The sequence below is a fragment of the Capra hircus genome, chromosome 7, assembly GCF_001704415.2.
Source record: "Capra hircus breed San Clemente chromosome 7, ASM170441v1, whole genome shotgun sequence".
Taxonomy (NCBI): domain Eukaryota; kingdom Metazoa; phylum Chordata; class Mammalia; order Artiodactyla; family Bovidae; genus Capra; species Capra hircus.
In genome coordinates, this window is record NC_030814.1 from 86,737,004 (window position 1) to 86,753,445 (window position 16,442).

General features: G+C 43.1%; 1 pseudogene; it reads right to left on the minus strand.

The window, feature by feature from the left end:
* On the minus strand, positions 226-910 carry LOC102182865 (annotated as a pseudogene).

Below are 16,442 nucleotides of genomic sequence, written 5' to 3' on the forward strand. Positions count from 1 at the left end.
TCTGTGAGCAGGTGAAGGGATACAAGAAAAAGTATCCTGGTGAACAGAAGTAGGTTCAGCAGCTTTGGAAAGATGAGGACATCTTCCTCCATCTGGGCAATGGCCATCTAGTTAGACACGCCCTCAGTTTTGTGTTCTGCGTTAGAGTTGGGAGGGAGAAGTTCCATAGGCAAGTGGAGAAGCAGCAGGAAGGTGCTGTGTTGGGGAAAGAGCCCAGTCCTTCCACTAAGAGGGCCTCACTGGGTACGGCAAAGATATGTCATCACCCTTAGAGGACCCAGATGCCTGCTTTCCCTGCTTTACAACCTGTAGGCTCACCGGAATATCCAAAGACTTCTCCTAGCAATCTCCATACCACAGGAGGAGCTCTTGGTTCTGGTAGGTCTCCTTATAGCTTTCATAAAAGATCTGCCCTTGACATAGTGTGGCCACAAGGTTCTGCTCCAGCGGGAAATGGGCACAGCTGACATAGGATGTCCAGTTCCCTGTACCTCCTTTTCTGTAAGTAAAGTGGCTCAAATGACCGTCTTCAAAGATCTCCCATGTATTAAGGAATTGTGCATCTTGACTTCACTGGTGTTGACCACTTTATGCTGAAAGGTTCCAAACCTGATTCCTTTGGCCCCAAAGCTGCTATAGAATACCCCCAAATCTGTGACTTAACCTAACTTCCATCTGCTGGAGGTGAAGACCTTCTGGTAGCTGAAGGGAGTCATTATTCTGAGGAAGAAAATCAGACCCGGAGCTGTCGGTGGGGATCAGGAGGCTGGAAGTTGCATGGTGCAAGTGGGCCGAAAGCTGTGGGCTGAGGATGACCCATTATAGAACTAAGTGCAGGTCTTCCTGGGTGAGGTGGTAGCGGTGAGATGCTTTCCCCTTGGTTCACGAGTTTGGGGCTGGAGAATTCCATGAACAGAGGAGCCTGGTGGGCTACAGTCCATGCAATCACGAAGCTAGACACAAGGACTGAGCAGCTAACACTTTGACTTTCCAGAGCTCACTGTGGGACTCAGGTGTGTCCCAAGTCTTCGCTGGTGGTGACTGCCATTCTGGAAATATGCCACCTGCTTGGGGAGGCGGGGAATTGGGTACCAAGTTGGCAACTTGCTGTACCAGAGTGGTTCCCTTGGCAAGGCTGGGCCAGTGCACACAGCAAGGGAGGTGCTGTCCAGAAGCCTATGTGGACAGGGCCTGCAACTGCTGGAAGGGTTGGAAACCCTCCTCTTTGAGGGTCAGGGTGTTCCTGTAGTGGCCATAGTTGGGGGTGGAGGATAAAGGTGCATAGTAGGCAGGTAGGTGTTGGGAGCTGCTCTGGAGCCAGTCAGGCAGGAAGCACCCCTTGTCCTAGGGTCCAGCCTCCCCTGGTGGCCACAGGGCCATCCCAGGCCACCCCAGCGTGGCGAGTCCCCACCCGGAAGGCTCGCCACCTCAGGTGTGCTGGCCTTTTCAGACCTTCTTGTTTGCTTTTGATTGGTATTATTTCCCCCCCTAATTTGGGGTTGTCTTTTCCTGGATTTTCCCAATGTCAAACATTGTGAATTTTGCCTTAAATGCTGGACATTTTTGCATTGATAACGTGTATGATTGACCTTTGTTCTGAGACGAAATTAAGTTATTTGGAATAGTTCCTACTTTTGAGACTTGTTAGTAACAGAGTAGCGTTTGGGCTAACTATAGCCACTCAGTTCCCATTTCCATCATCTCAGGTCAGGAAATCGTCCAGGCTCTGCCTGGGTTTTCCCTCCCTGTTCTGTTGCCTGGAACATTCAAGGTCATAAAGCTGTGACAGTTGTAAGCCTAAATTCATTTCCTTTCTCTCGGTGATCATTTTCCTTTTTCAATGTCTTGAAGACTATTGTTTGTGTATTTTGTCCAGTGTTTCTTCTGGGAGAGTAAATCCAGTCTCTGTTCTGCTGCTGCTGCTAAGTCGCTTCAGTCATGTTCGACTCTGTACGACCCCATAGACGGCAGCCCACCAGGCTCCCCCGTCCCTGTTCTAGCTCAGTTTAAAGTAGAAAGCAACTGACATGTTTTAGAGCAAAATGTTTGAGAGAATTTGCTCTAATATAAAATAATTAAAGCACTGGTTATTTGGTACAGATGTAAAAAACTGATCACTTTGACAGAAAGTGACCCATCTGTATGGAAAGTTAGTTATAAAAATAATTTTAACTCTTTTGAATTGACAGAGAACCTTTAAGCTACCTAAAGGTAGTGCTGGAAATTCTGATAAATATTTGGCAAAACCACAGTTAAAGATCTTCTTCACTTGAGTCGTAAAAATAAATTCTAGTTGGATTAAAGTTCTGAAACATAAAATTATTACTTTTAAAGAAAATAAATCAAAATAATCTGGGGGCTCTGAGTTATGGAAGCTCTCTGTAAACCAACATTAGAAGCCATAAAGTTAAATTGGTAAATTTGACTGTATAACATTTTTTAAGTCTCTACAACCAATGCACTTCACTATAAGCAGTGTTAGAAAGCAAGTGACAGACGAAAAAGAATATACAAATGGCGAACACTAGATTAATAGTAAAACATGTACATAGATAGCCAAATAATGAAAACCACAGGCTAATGGAAAACAGGGAAGAAAATATAAACACAGTTTATACAATTTCTTGTTATATACCCAGTTTTAATATTATACTTCAGAGGAAGGAATAAACGAGTATTTTCTTTGCAGTCTTGTTTATTACTGTAAAATTGGAAGCAGCCTATATTTCCATTAGTGGGAAAATAAACTGCAAATAGATTATGGTATATACAGCCCTGACATACTATATATCAGGTTTGAAAATGACATGGCAAACTCTCCAAGGGACTTATTGTGGTGGGTGAGAGGGAGAGGGATGGAAACAATTTTTATATTACATGAAGTGTGACTTTTCTGTGAAAAACACAAAGATATGCATGCGTACATCAACATTGTATGTTTCTGTAAAAACTTAAGTGTGTATGTGTATTTAAAGAAAAAAAAAAGAGCCCATAGATATAATCTGATAAACTGGAAAAAAGCAGGGATTGCTTGTGGTAGTTGAGGTAGGTTTTTACTTGGATCTATTTCACCTCCTAACACTGAGAGTGCATTCTTCATTCCTTGTAATAATTGTGTAAATAATGCTGAACAAACACTTAAATGAGTTGTATATTTGGAAGGAAGTATGTATATAGCAGTCTGTGTGTGCATGCAAGGGGGCCGGTCAGTGGAATGCAGTGGGTACCTGCTGTTCCTGTAGCACAGTATCCCTTCTTCTTTTTCCAGTTTATAGAGTCTTTTAGTTCCTTTTTTGTTTTATTTTGTTTTGTTTTAGTTGAAATTGAGTTGGTATCACTTGCAACTGAACAAATTCTTAATTTTCTCACAAGGGCATTTTTTTGTTCTGTTGTTCATTTTGTTTTAAAAAGTACATAAAAACAGCATGTTACTGTATAAACTCCTGTTTCTCTTCAAGAAATGAGTCACTAACCATGTATGGGGCATAATTTTAATATCATGGAATTAGAGGGTAGATTGGGAAAGGAATAGTGCTTGGGAAATTTGCTTTTAGAAATGTATTCATGATTAAATAAGAAGATTTTATTTCTACATTATGTGGGTGAGGCTACAGATATGAGCTATATGGAATTAAAATGATATACTAATAAATTTAAAGGTGTTAGGTAGTTAGAATAGGAAAAAGAAGTCCAAAATGGTGGTGACTAAAAGACAAAGAAGGGAGAAGCCTGCAAAAATTAAACAAAAGAAGGTCCGAGGACCAGAGTGAGAACTTCAGGTGAAACAAACACACCCCCTTCTTGGCCAGCCCAATTTGCGTAGGGCAGGCTCAAGGGGTGGTGGGGAGGAGACAAACATAGAAAAAGAAGGAAGCCAGGATGGGTCGAGGCCTCTTTGGGTCAGTCTGCCCTCATGCCTGAGGTTGTATTTTCCTTTGCTTGCCAAATAAAACCGAGCTGTAACACTGGTCTGCTGCTTCAAACTTCTGCTGCAGTGAGACAGAACCAAGGAAATTACACACTCCCCCAACATATATGGTGCCATGACTCAGATTTAACCTGGCTGAAACAACCTCAGTTTGGCTCCCCGCAAGGCAGAGGCCAAGCACAGCAGAAGCCCAACTTTGTGAAAGCTCCCGCGGTGGAAGCTGAACACAAAGAAAACCCAGTGCAGAGAAAGTGACAAGAAGCCCAGCATGCCGGAAACCAGGACTGCAGTAACAAATTTGGCATCAAGCTCACACAGCTCAGTCTCAGATTCCAGTAGACCTCCGGTTAAGGTAGGAGGTCCTTGCTCATATTGCTGGAAGGACATACGGCTAGCAAAATCTTAATTCCTTTACAATCTCTTGATTCTTGTTTCTCAAACCCCCTGCAAACAGGTAGGTGGCAGTAGGTGCAGTGAGGAACTCTGGCAGGGGTTACTCCCCAATGTGTCCCAAAGACTCTACTATCTGCTGCTCCTTAGTAGCTGTTGCCCAAGCAGGTGAGGGTTCCTCTTTCCTTAATCTTCTTTGTGCCAAGGATCAGGCCAATAAAAACTGTGAGCACAGGTCAGGTACTTAGCAGATTTTCTGGCAGATTATGAAGGCGATTCCTCGGCATGTTTTTCTCACTGCGTTTTCCTCCCGTCCTTCAGCTCCTCTCTCTGTCTGTGCCACTGCTTACAAAATATTGGGCAGGTCATCATCTTTCCTGAAGGGGAAAAGTTGTGTTTGAAACTGTTTACCTACGATTAGGACCCAAACCCATGTGGCAGGGACACTGTGCTATGCTTAGTCACTTAGTCATATTCTACTGGGTCTTAAGCCCAGCCAAAACCCTCGGTGCCTGATTTTAGGACCTAATGAAGCTCAGGTTCTTGATGTCTCGTTGCAAAAAAAATTCAGAAACACAGCGATAGGTAAGAGGTGGATTTGTTCGGATTCAGAGAGAAGCACACTCCAAGAGTGTGGGCCATCACAGAGGGTGAGTGCGATGGCCATGGGATGTGGTGTGGTTACTTTTTTATGGGCTGGGTGATTTCATATACTAATGTGTGGAAGGTTCATTCCAACTCCTTGTGACCGTGTCTTGGAACTGTCCTGGCACCTCTGTTTGTGTCGTTTAGCTTGCAGATTGAGGATCAGGGTTTAGTTGAATTTGCCTGGTCATCTTGGACCCATTTGATTTTATCGGTTTCTGTTATGCCCTTGGGCTATGTCATTCTTTCAGAAGTTGTGCCCTGCCCTCTTCCCTCCTATTTCATCCTCTTTTCCTGAGCCCCTTCCAGGCCCGCAGTGTTTCCTCTACAGTCTTCTGGAGGGACAGCTGTAAAATAGCTGGCCCTCGGGAGGGACATACTATATAATATCCAACCCCTCTAGATATTCAGGCCTTCATCTTCCATGTTTCCTACGTGTGCAACAACAGCATCTCTCAGTGAGCCCTCTAGCGCGGGTGCCAGGCACACAGTGCCTGCTAGAAGTCCACCTGTTGGTGGTATCCCTTCAAGGGCAATTGGGCTTCCAGGGATAATGTTTGCCACTTGGGAATTAGCCCTGCAGGCAGGCCATTCAGGCCCAAACCCTTACTACCCTTCTCCTAAAGTCGCAAACATACCCCCCGGATCAAATCTCCGCTCCACTTTTATTGAACATCTGGTCTGTTGTCTCTTATCAATTTGTTCCTAAGCCACTTCCTAACTCCTACAACCAGGACCCTGCCCCCTTGTAGACAGCATCGCTCCACCCCGCTTATTATTAAAATCCTCTTAATGCCCCTAACAGGACCAGATAACCCACCCCTTTGTCATTACTTCTGTTATTACCTAAAGTGGGTCTATGACAATAAAATGTTTACCATTGGAAACACCCTAACCTGCTCTTGTGGAGGACTAGAGAAGTCAGTTACCTACATTCCTTCAGAGCAATAAGACGATAAGGCTTATGGCTGTTGCACCAGGTTCCCAGTCTCAGGACACAGGCTTGGATTGCTTTACATCATGGTATCTATTTCCATCCGTGGTGGACAAACTAGCAACGAGTAAGATTACACCCCCTTAATTCTGTCCAGCACTAGTCACACTGGAGACCTTGGGGATGCCCAACTCTGGCGTGGGGGTCCCAGGAGGTTGACCTGCCTTGACCTGTCTAAGGATCTGCTCCTCAGGACGTTGTCATGCCTCAACCTGTTTGGGGATCCACCTGTCCAGAGGTCCCAGGAGGTCGACATGCCTTGATCTGCCTAGGGACCCAATTCTTGGGAGGCTGACATGCCTCATCCTGCCTAGGGATTTGATCTCCAGGAAATTGTCATGCCTCAACCTGTTTGGGGATCTGCACCCTGACTCAGGGACGCTCAGCTCTCAGGTTGCAACAGTACGGGGTAGGATAAGCTTCAGAAAGACTCACCCCTAAGGAGGTCCACCCATGGAAATAGAAGGATGCCTGTTAGTTGTGGGACTGTGCCTGGTCTCAGCAGTAACTCAGAAGCCCAACAAGAATCCCATTGCCTTTCTGGAATGTCTAAAAAAGGCCCTTCAAAAGTTTACCAATCTGGACTTAGACTCTTATGAGGGACAGCTGATTTTAAAGGACAAATTCCTGTCCCAGTGTGCATCAGACATCAGGATAAAGTTACAACAGCGACAGCAGCAGGGCCTTGCTGCCTCTTTAGATGACAGCCACCAGCACCTTTTATAACAGAGAACAGGAGAGGGAGGCCAAGGCCCAGGAAAGGGAGAGAAGGAGAGAGACAAGGCCTACCCAGATGCTGGCCGCCTTCCAGGAAAGTCCAATGGCAAACCTCAAGTCCTTAAAGGACAGGCACAAGGCAAATGCCTAATCTGTATACAGGCCAAAGAGTGTCCAAACCATGGCAAGTCTCCTTAAACGGCTTGCTACAAATGCCATCAACTGGCACATTGGGCGGCACTCTGCCCTTGGGACCCCAAAAGCCTCAGGGTCAAGCGCCAAGCCTTCCCTCATAGTGGTTCAACAGGACTGAAGTGGCCCACTCCAGCCAGCCCGCCTGTCACAGATAACCATCACAGGGCTGGAGCCAAGGGTACAACTGCATGTGGCGGGTAGATCCGAGAATTTCTTGTTTGACACAGGGGCTACCTACTGTGTCCTGACCTCCTTCTCCAGAGCCTTCTCCTCCCAAACCTGTACCGTTTTGGGTGCTACAGGAAAGACAGTTACAAAAAGATGCACCAAAGCACTTTGTTGTTGGGATGGACAACTATTTTCCCACCAGTTTCTGGTGGTCCCTGAGTGTCCTACTCCTTTATTGGAAAGAGATCTTTCCCTGCCTTTGAAATCTTGAAGCTACTGCAGTCCTGATAGAAGATGCTTTAAAACTCTCTCAGGGGCAAACTATTTTTGCCAGCCACCAAGTAAAACAGCTCCTGAATCAGAGAGGCCATTTATGAATGTCTGATAAAAGGATCCTCAGATATCAAGTAGTGCTGATGGAAAATCCAAGCCTGCCTGTATCCCCTTGTGAGGTTCTTTTTTTTAAATATAAATTTATTTATTTTAATTGGAGATTAATTACTTTACAATATTGTATTGGTTTTGCCATACATCAGCATGAATCCGCCACACCCCTGTGAGCTATGTTAACCCAGCTATGTTCCTGCCTACCCCTGAGGGCTCTCTCCCCTTTTACTCTTGCCCAGAAACTTTGGGCCACTGTAAAAAACCCCGAGAGGGATTGTCAGAAGATCCTCTGACCAATCCTGGGGAAATCTGGTACACTGATGGAAGCAGCTTTGTTTTGGATGGAAAAAGAAGAGCCGGGTATGCAGTAGTCTCCAACTTTGAGACCATAGAGGCTAAACCTTTGCCACCAGGTACTTCAGCCCAGTTGGCTGAGCTCATAGCCCTGACTTGAGCTCTAGAGCTGGGAAAAGGAAAAAGAGTAGCCATTTACACTGACTCCAAGTATGCCTTTCTGGTGCTACAGGCACATGCTGCTATTTGGAAAGAAAGAGGCCACTTGACCATGTGAGGGTCCCCAATCAAATCTGGTGATCAAAGCCTTAGGCTCTTGGAGGCAGCCCATCCGCCAGCCGAGGTTTCAGTCTCCCACTGTAAAGGACACCAAAAAGGGAGCACAGAAGTGGCACGAGGGAACCAAGCAGCTGATCAGGCAGCTAGGAGAGCAGCATTACAGAACCATGACCTAATAGGATTTGCCACCTTAGTTCCACAGACTAATTTGCCAGAGACTGCTTCATATCCTGAAGGTGAGACTCTTAAAGCTATGAGGGAGGGCTTTCAAGATCATATGGGGTGTTCCAACAGGAGGACTCCCTTTTCTGCCTGGGAACCTCCAATGGAAGTTGGTTAACTCCTTACATGCTGCCACTCCAAAAATTACTAGGAAGTCCTTCAGAGGAACAGGCCTCCAAATGACTATAATGCAAATGGTCTCCTCTTATTCCACTTGCCAGTTAAACAACCTCCAAGGAGCTCGAAGACCCCAGCTAGCCCAGCCCATCCAATGGTGTGGGACCTACCCAGGAAAGGACTGGCAGATGGACTTCACCCAGATGCCAGTTTCTCAAGGGTATAGATGCATACCAGTCATGATAGATACATTCACAGGATGGACTGAAGGCTTTCCCACTCAGACTGAAAAGGCTGAGGAAGTGGTAAAAAAAAACTGCTCCATGAAATCTTTCCAAGATTTGGTCTGCCCAGATCATTACAAATTGACAATGGGACATCATTTACTTCTAAGGTCACCCAAGGGGTCTCTAAAGCATTGGGCATTACTTATTATCTCCAACTGGCTGGAGGCCTCAGTCTTCAGGAAAAGTAGAAAGAGCCAACCAATTCTTAAAATCAGTGATAAAACAGATAACCCAGGAGACCTCCTTCGGATAGAAGGAGGCTCTGTGATTCATGGGATCGCACAGAGTCGGACACGACTGAGTGACTGAACTGAACTGAACCACCAACAGCTCTCCTCTGCACCCGTATTGCCCCTAAGGAGCAGGCTGGTCTTAGTCCTCATGAGATGCTATATGGGAGACCTTTAGTTTATGTCAGTGACCTCTTCCCAGATCCAAAGGCTTAGACCCTCTGGTCTTAAACCATGGCCATTGGGCAGTTCCAACAGGATATATGCTTGTGGAATGTCAACCAGGACTCAAAAGATTCTAAAGAGCCATCACTATATGCTCCAGGGACTCAAGTCCTAATTAAAGTCTGGAAAGATGGGTCCCCAAAGGCTCAACTCCAGCTCATGTGGAAGGGCCCCTACCCTGCAATACTTTCTACCCCCCCAGCAGTCAAGGTACCAGGACACGACTCTTGGATTCACTACTCATGAGTCAAGCCATGGAAGAAAAGAGAAGAGGACACTCTACACCTGTGAGCCCCTGGGAGATCTCAGATACCTATTCAGAACCGAAAATGAGTGCCATTCTAATGAACACCCCCAAAATTAAGTTTCTGGGGATAGGATTTCTCAGGATAGCTCTAAAGAGCCAACGCAACTTGGCGGGGGGTCGTCCTCCAAAATAAAAGATAGAGCTCCTGATTCCTAAACAAGGAGAGACTTGAGCCATCTTGAATGAGACGTGTTGTTTCTGGGTAAACACCTCCAGCTAAGTTAAAGAAAGTCTCTCAGTCCTCAAGAAAAACATTTAGATCCTATGGGAGCTGGAGAGTTCTCAGTATGGGAAAACCAATAAATCACACCTGTTTTTTTTTGTTTTTTTTTTTTTTTTTGCTCCATCTTGAATTTAGAACCAATTGAGAAATAAGACATGGAAGAGAGAGTGACAGAGATCAAATACTGGCTTTAGTATTAATAAAGCTAATTAGAGACTGTGACTTTCATTTGCTGACCAAAAGATTTGCTAAAACTTACCAAGGGAAACTTTGAGTTAACCAGATATACTGACCTGGGATAAGTGTCCTGAGTGGGAAAAAAAGAAAATTAATCCCCAGAGCCCATAGATGTTTAATAGATGAGCTCTGCTAATTAAAATACATGAATCAATGCTTGTCATACCCTGGCCCAGTCAACCACAAACACTTCTTCTATATGAGGTGAAATAAAGAAGGGATGAGCAAAGAGGATTGGGTATTACAGGGATGAAGGAAGAAGACTGGGTATTATAGAGTTATTGTGATTCTGTATGGGAAAACAAAACCAGAGGAATGAAGGTTCCTTCCTAACCATATTAGTCATTACAGGAAACCTCTGTAGAGACCAAGTATATATCTAACTGTTGCTGTATGCTATAATCAAGATAGTTTTAACTTAGTGGCCAAAAATCTGTGATAATCACTTATGCCTATATAGAAAGTGATGTAATCATCCTTAGAATATAAAAAATGAACTATTAAGACACATTAATCAGCAGTTTGGTGGTCTGTAGAAGCATTGAAGTATTAATCATTTCTGCCTTTCACATAGACTTTATTTAATGATCTGATCCCAAACTTCCTAAAATGTGCATTTCTCCTACAGTTAATACTGAGTAACTCTAAGGAACTATGCAGAAACAGCAACAACAAAAGCAGTTCTGATATGTACACTCTGCAAACCAGAAAACTTGGCCTTTTTTCCAGGCTAAAATTTAAAATATATTATTATAAGGTTGATATGTGAGCAATTGGGAAAGGAAACAGGATCATTAAAGCCAGCATGGCCTCATTAAAACAAGTTATGTCAGAGTAACTACAGTTTTTTCTTTTTTTTTTTTTTTTCCTGACAAGGTTACAATTGGTTGTAGAACTGCTTGGCTTCCCTTGTAGCTCAGTTGGTAAAGAATTTGCCTGCAATGCAGGAGACCTGGGTTCGATCCCTGGGTTTGGAAGATCCCCTGGAGAAGGAAATGGCAACCCACTCCAGTATCCTTGCCTGGAAAATCTCATGGACGGAGGAACCTGGTGGATTGCAGTCCATGGGGTCGCAAAGAGTCGGGCACGACTGAGCGACTAACACACACACACACACAAGGACAATAATAATAGAAATAATAATTGAAAGGAAAACAACAAAAATTGCAATGTTCACTTTTCTTTGAGTTCTTATCGCATAAATTAATAGATTTAAGCTCGGGAAAAATGCTGCCTAATACATAATAACACCTGGAATAAAATAAGCTATTTTATGACTGTTGCATTGTTTTAAAAGAAGCTTTAGATAAAACATACTGGGTGTTTCCCAGGTGGCACAGTGGTAAAAGAATCTGTCTGCCAGTGTAGGAGATGTAAGAGATTCGATTTGATTCCTGGGCCGGGAAGATCCCCTGGAGTGGAAAATGACAACCTGCTCCAGTATTCTTGCCTGGAAAAATTCCACGGGCAGAGGAGCTTGGGTGGCTACAGTACATGGGATTGCAAAGAGTCGGACATGACTGAGCAACTGAGCACATATACATAGGGTGCTACAGGCTAAATATTTTTGTGCCCCTGAAGTTCAAACATTGAAATCCTAATGCCCAATGTTATAGTTAGTATTAGGGGTCGGCGCCTTTGAGAGGTGATTAAATCATGGGGGCAGATCCCTCATGAATGAAATTAATGCACTTTAAAAATGAGTTCCCTTGCCTCTTCTGCCAAGTGAGGACAGAGGGAAAAGTTGATAGCCTGCAAACTGGAAGGGGGCTTTCACCAGGTACAGAACGTGCCAGCTCCCTGATCTTGGACTTTCCAACCTCCACAACTGTAAGAAATAAATTTCTTACTGTTTATAAGTTGTTTATAAATTACACAGTTTATGATATTTTGTTATAGTTGCCCAAATTATAACATTTTGGAAAGTTTTCAATATTGTCTAAACTGATTAAATGGTGAACTTGTAACTGAGTTGATATCAGAAGAATTTAGTGTAAAGAAATGTTTTCAGTGACATAGAAAATGTCTGTGATCTAGATTTTTTTTTATTAAACATTTTCATTAATGATTTTCTGAAGGCACATCTGTTCATTACTAGATGAAGTAAAAGAGAAGGGTAGCAAATCAGGATCCCAAAGATTTTGTTATTCTAGAATAGGCTAAACAGAACGTAATCAAATACAATAGGTAGATTGAAGAACAGTGTGCTCAAGTGAAAAAGACACACAGAACACTGTCCATGTGCATTAGGTGGGGAAGCATTAGTTAGCATCAGTGTTAGAGGCTTAGATACTAGATGAAAAGAAAGCTTATGAGTCAAAGTGTCAGATGACTTGTCAGTAAAACAAAGCAGCCCTGTGTTTCACCAAATTCGAATTTGTTATTTATGTTAGAGGTACAGAATGAGCATCAGTTGAAAGAGGTTGAGGGAAAACCAATTTTTGCTCAGTCACTAAAACTGATCTTTCTAACGATCAGTTGGAGCTAACCAAAGGGGGATGCTCAGCCTTGAGAAATAGTTTAGTCTCAGTCTTTGGAGAATTTTCAGCAATAGCTTGAGATCCTGTAGAGTCAGTTTCATAATCAGAGATAACAAACAGAAGGGGAGGTTGTTGAGAAAATATGAATAGCTAGAACCCTCTCCTTGAACCCAGGCATCTCATCTGGATTTTCTTTTTTTATTTTCTCACTTTTCTTCTTTTTTCAACAGTGTTCCTGCTGATAACCCAGGCTTGAGTATTTGATCTTGACTATTTCAAGACTATGTTCATTTATTATGGATCAACAGGACTTTCCCAAGCACCTAACACTCTTGATTGAGATCTGAAACAAAAGTATTAAAGAGGAGTAAGATGGCTGTTCCAGGCTGATGGAGTAGCAGGCACTAAAGCTTTGTGATGCAAAAAGCAGAATAGGATAAGTAATTCAGTGAAAGCCAGGGTGACCAGAAATTGGAGCACGAAGGAGAAAATAGTGAGATGAGACTGAAGAAGTATATAGGAATAAGACCACCTATGGCCTTGCAGCTCTTAATAATTTTGATATTTTTCTAAGAACAGTGGGAAGCCACTGAGCAGTACCAAATAGCAGAGCAACATGATTCTATTATAGTTTGGAATGGATTATTCATATCTTCAGGGTGGTAAGAAAATGAGAGAGGGACAAAAGATGATATCAGAAATTCAGGTAGGAGGCTGTCTCAGAATCAAAGACTCTTAATCTCAGTTAAGAGATTAATGTTATCTGGCAAAGTAATAGAGGACATGGAAAGAAGTAGATATATTCAAAAGATATTTATAAATTAATGCCAACAGGATTATTCGACATTAAGACAGTAAACAACAGTATTCAACAGTAAAAGGTTGAATACAGGATTGGAATAGTAGGAAATTTCAAGAATATGTCATTTATTTATGGAGTCACTACCATTTGCTGGGCATTCTTCAGTAGCTGAGGATATACCAGTGAACAGGATTGACAAGGTCTCTGCTCTTGTGAAGCTTACAGTCCAATGGAAGAGACAAATAGATAAACAAGAAATGAATAAAATATATGAAAATGATATTTATTTTGAGGAAAATAAAATGTAACAATAATAGTTGCTGAAGAAATATTTTTACTTAGAAATGTCTAGGGAGTAGTTAGGAGTTAAGGTGAAATATTAATTACAAAAATGACCCAGTCAGAAGAAATAGAGTTGGAGTATTCCAGATCACAGTAAAAAAGCCAGTGAAGATGTTCTAATTCAAAAAAAAAAAAAACAAAAACAAAAAACCTAATATCATCAAGTAAATAAAGGCCGCTTTGTCTGGAAACTGGTGAACAAAAGAGTAATAGGAGAAATGAAGTTGGAGAGGCAGGCATGGCTAAATTGTGTCAGACCTGGTGTACCAAGTTCAACAGCTTACATTTTATACAGTGCCTAGGAAAAGGCATAAAATTGTTTTGAAAAGCACGGTGATTAGATTCCATTTGCAGATGGAAGATGATGGTGGTGACTAGTATGTCATTGATGAGGATGGAGAAAACAAATATACTTTTCAGGTTGTTTTTGAGGTAAACAAGGAAGGATTTACTGTTGGATTAGATATTGATTATCAAGAAAGAGATCCCTCTCTGTTTTTGGTTGAACAACTGCGTAGGTCATGTTCTTAGATGAAAGAAATAGACCTGGGGAGGAATAGATTTTCCAAGGATCGAAGGGCGAGAAAAGAATTTTTGATCATCCAAAATTTTGTTTGTTTTTTTAAGATACCTATTAAATATCCATGTGCACATGCAATTTTGATGAGGGTTGGGAATATTCTCTCATTTGCACACATAGATAGTGGTTCCATTTATTCAGACTGAATGACAACTTGTGGTCCAGTGGGGTGAAAGTGTCAGTGGCTCAGTCACGTATGCCTCTTAGTGACCCCGTGGACTGGAGCCCACCAGGCTCCTCTGTCCATGAAATTCTCCAGGTAAGAATACTGGAGTGGGTTGCAATTCCCTTCTGCAGGGGATCTTCCTGACCCAGGGATCGAACTCTGTTCTCCTGCATTGCAGGGAGATTCTTTACCCTCTGAGCCACTGGGGAAGCCTAGTCCAATGTGACACTAAGTAACAAAAGCAAAGTATTATAAGCTACTGAATTCATCAGCCACCACCCTCCTATAGTGCTTTTGTCATTCCTGGAGAAAGAAGGCTACTGTTCCTTTGGAGATATTAACTTACCGTTTCTATTAATTAATTTCTCCTCTAACCTTTGTTAGGGCTTCTCAAGTGGCACAGAATCCACCTGCCAATGCAGGAGACACAAGAAATGCGGGTTTGATCCATGGGTCGTGGGATCGCAATGTCAGACACGGCAGAGCGTGCATACACACACACACACAACCTTTATTATTTCTTTACTTCTGCTTACTTTAGTCTCTCTGGTTTCTTAGTGTCTTATGTAGAAGTTTAGATTATTGATTTGGATCTTCCTTAACATAGGCATATAGCTCTACATTTCTTTCTAAGCATTTTATTTGTTGTAGGAGAAGGCAATGGCACCCCACTCCAGTACTCCTGCCTGGAAAATCCCATGGACAGAGGAGCCTGATAGGCTGTAGTCCATGGGGTCGCTGAGGGTCAGACACGACTGAACAACTTCACTTTGACTTTTCACTTTCATGCATTGGGGAAGGAAATGGCAACCCACTCCAGTGTTCTTGCCTGGAGAATCCCAGGGACAGGGGAGCCTGGTGGGCTGCTGTCTATGGGGTCGCACAGAGTTGGACACGACTAAAGCGACTTAGCAGTAGCAGTATTTGTTGTGTACACAGTGTATTTGTGTATTTGTTGTGTCTTGTTTTATCTCAGTGTATTTTTCTGATTTCCCTTCTGAGTTCTTTTTTAACCCATTGGTTATTTAGGAGTGTGTTGTTTAAACATATTAATGAGTTTTCCAAATTTTCTCTTACTACTGATTTCTAATTCCATTCCATTGTGGTAGGAGAACACACTTTGTGTTGTTTCTAGCCTTTTAAGTTTATTGAGTCTTGGTTTATGGCCTAGCATGTAGATTATCCTGGAGAATATTAAATCTGCATATATCCTCTTGCTGTTGTGTGGAGTGCTCAGTAGATATCTGTTAGATCTAGCTGGCTTAGAGTTGCTGAAGTCTTTAATTTTCTTGTGGGCTCTTCTGTAATTATTCTCTCTCATAAATCACCCAGTCTACTGGTTTGAAAGTGAAAATGAAAGTGGCTTAGTCGTGTCCCACTCTTTGAGACGCTATGGAATATTCAGTCCATGGAATTCTCCAGGCCAGAATACTGGAGTGGGTAGCCTTTCCCTTCTCCAAGGGATCTTCCCAACCCAAGAATCGAACCCAAGTCTCCCGCATTGCAGACGGATTCTTCACCAACTGAGCCGCAAAGGAAGCCCAAGGATACTGGAGTGAGTAGCCTATACTTTCTCCAGTGGATCTTCCTGACCCAGTAATCAAACCCAGGTCTTCTGCATTCCAGGCGGATTCTTTACCAACTGAGCTTAAATTTCCTCCCAGTTGCCTTTCACTGCAACTTCCACTGTTTTTGCGAATGCCCTTGAGATTAACTTTCTCCAGTGAAATCAGTTCAGGAAGTGATTCGGAGCTGTTTTACAGTTTGTCCACCCGAGGCAAAATCTCTAACCTGGGGCTCAAGAGTTAAACTGGGACAGTGGTATGCTTCTCTTTGAGTGACCCTTCTCCCTCTAGGATTGGAATCCTAAGAAGTCAGGGTAGAGGAGCCAGAAGTCCTCAGGTGCTTACCTCACCTAATATGGGACTACTGCTTCATGGACCAGGGCAAAGATAAAAAGAGCCTCCACTCTCAGGCTGATAGTATCATGTAGTAAAGTCTCTGTACCGTGAGTGAGGGCTGGGCAGCAGCCCCTCAGTGACATTCATCCAGGGTATAGCCTCAACAACAGGTAGCTAGGGGGTGGGGTGAAACATCTTACTCTACCCTGAGGGGAAATTGCTTTGTGACAGGGAGTTAGGGACAAGGAGCCCTGTGTTCGAAGCTGTAGCAGTTTGGAATGGAGTCCCCACCTTGCTCATTTGGGAGGTGTAGTGAGTGAATATTC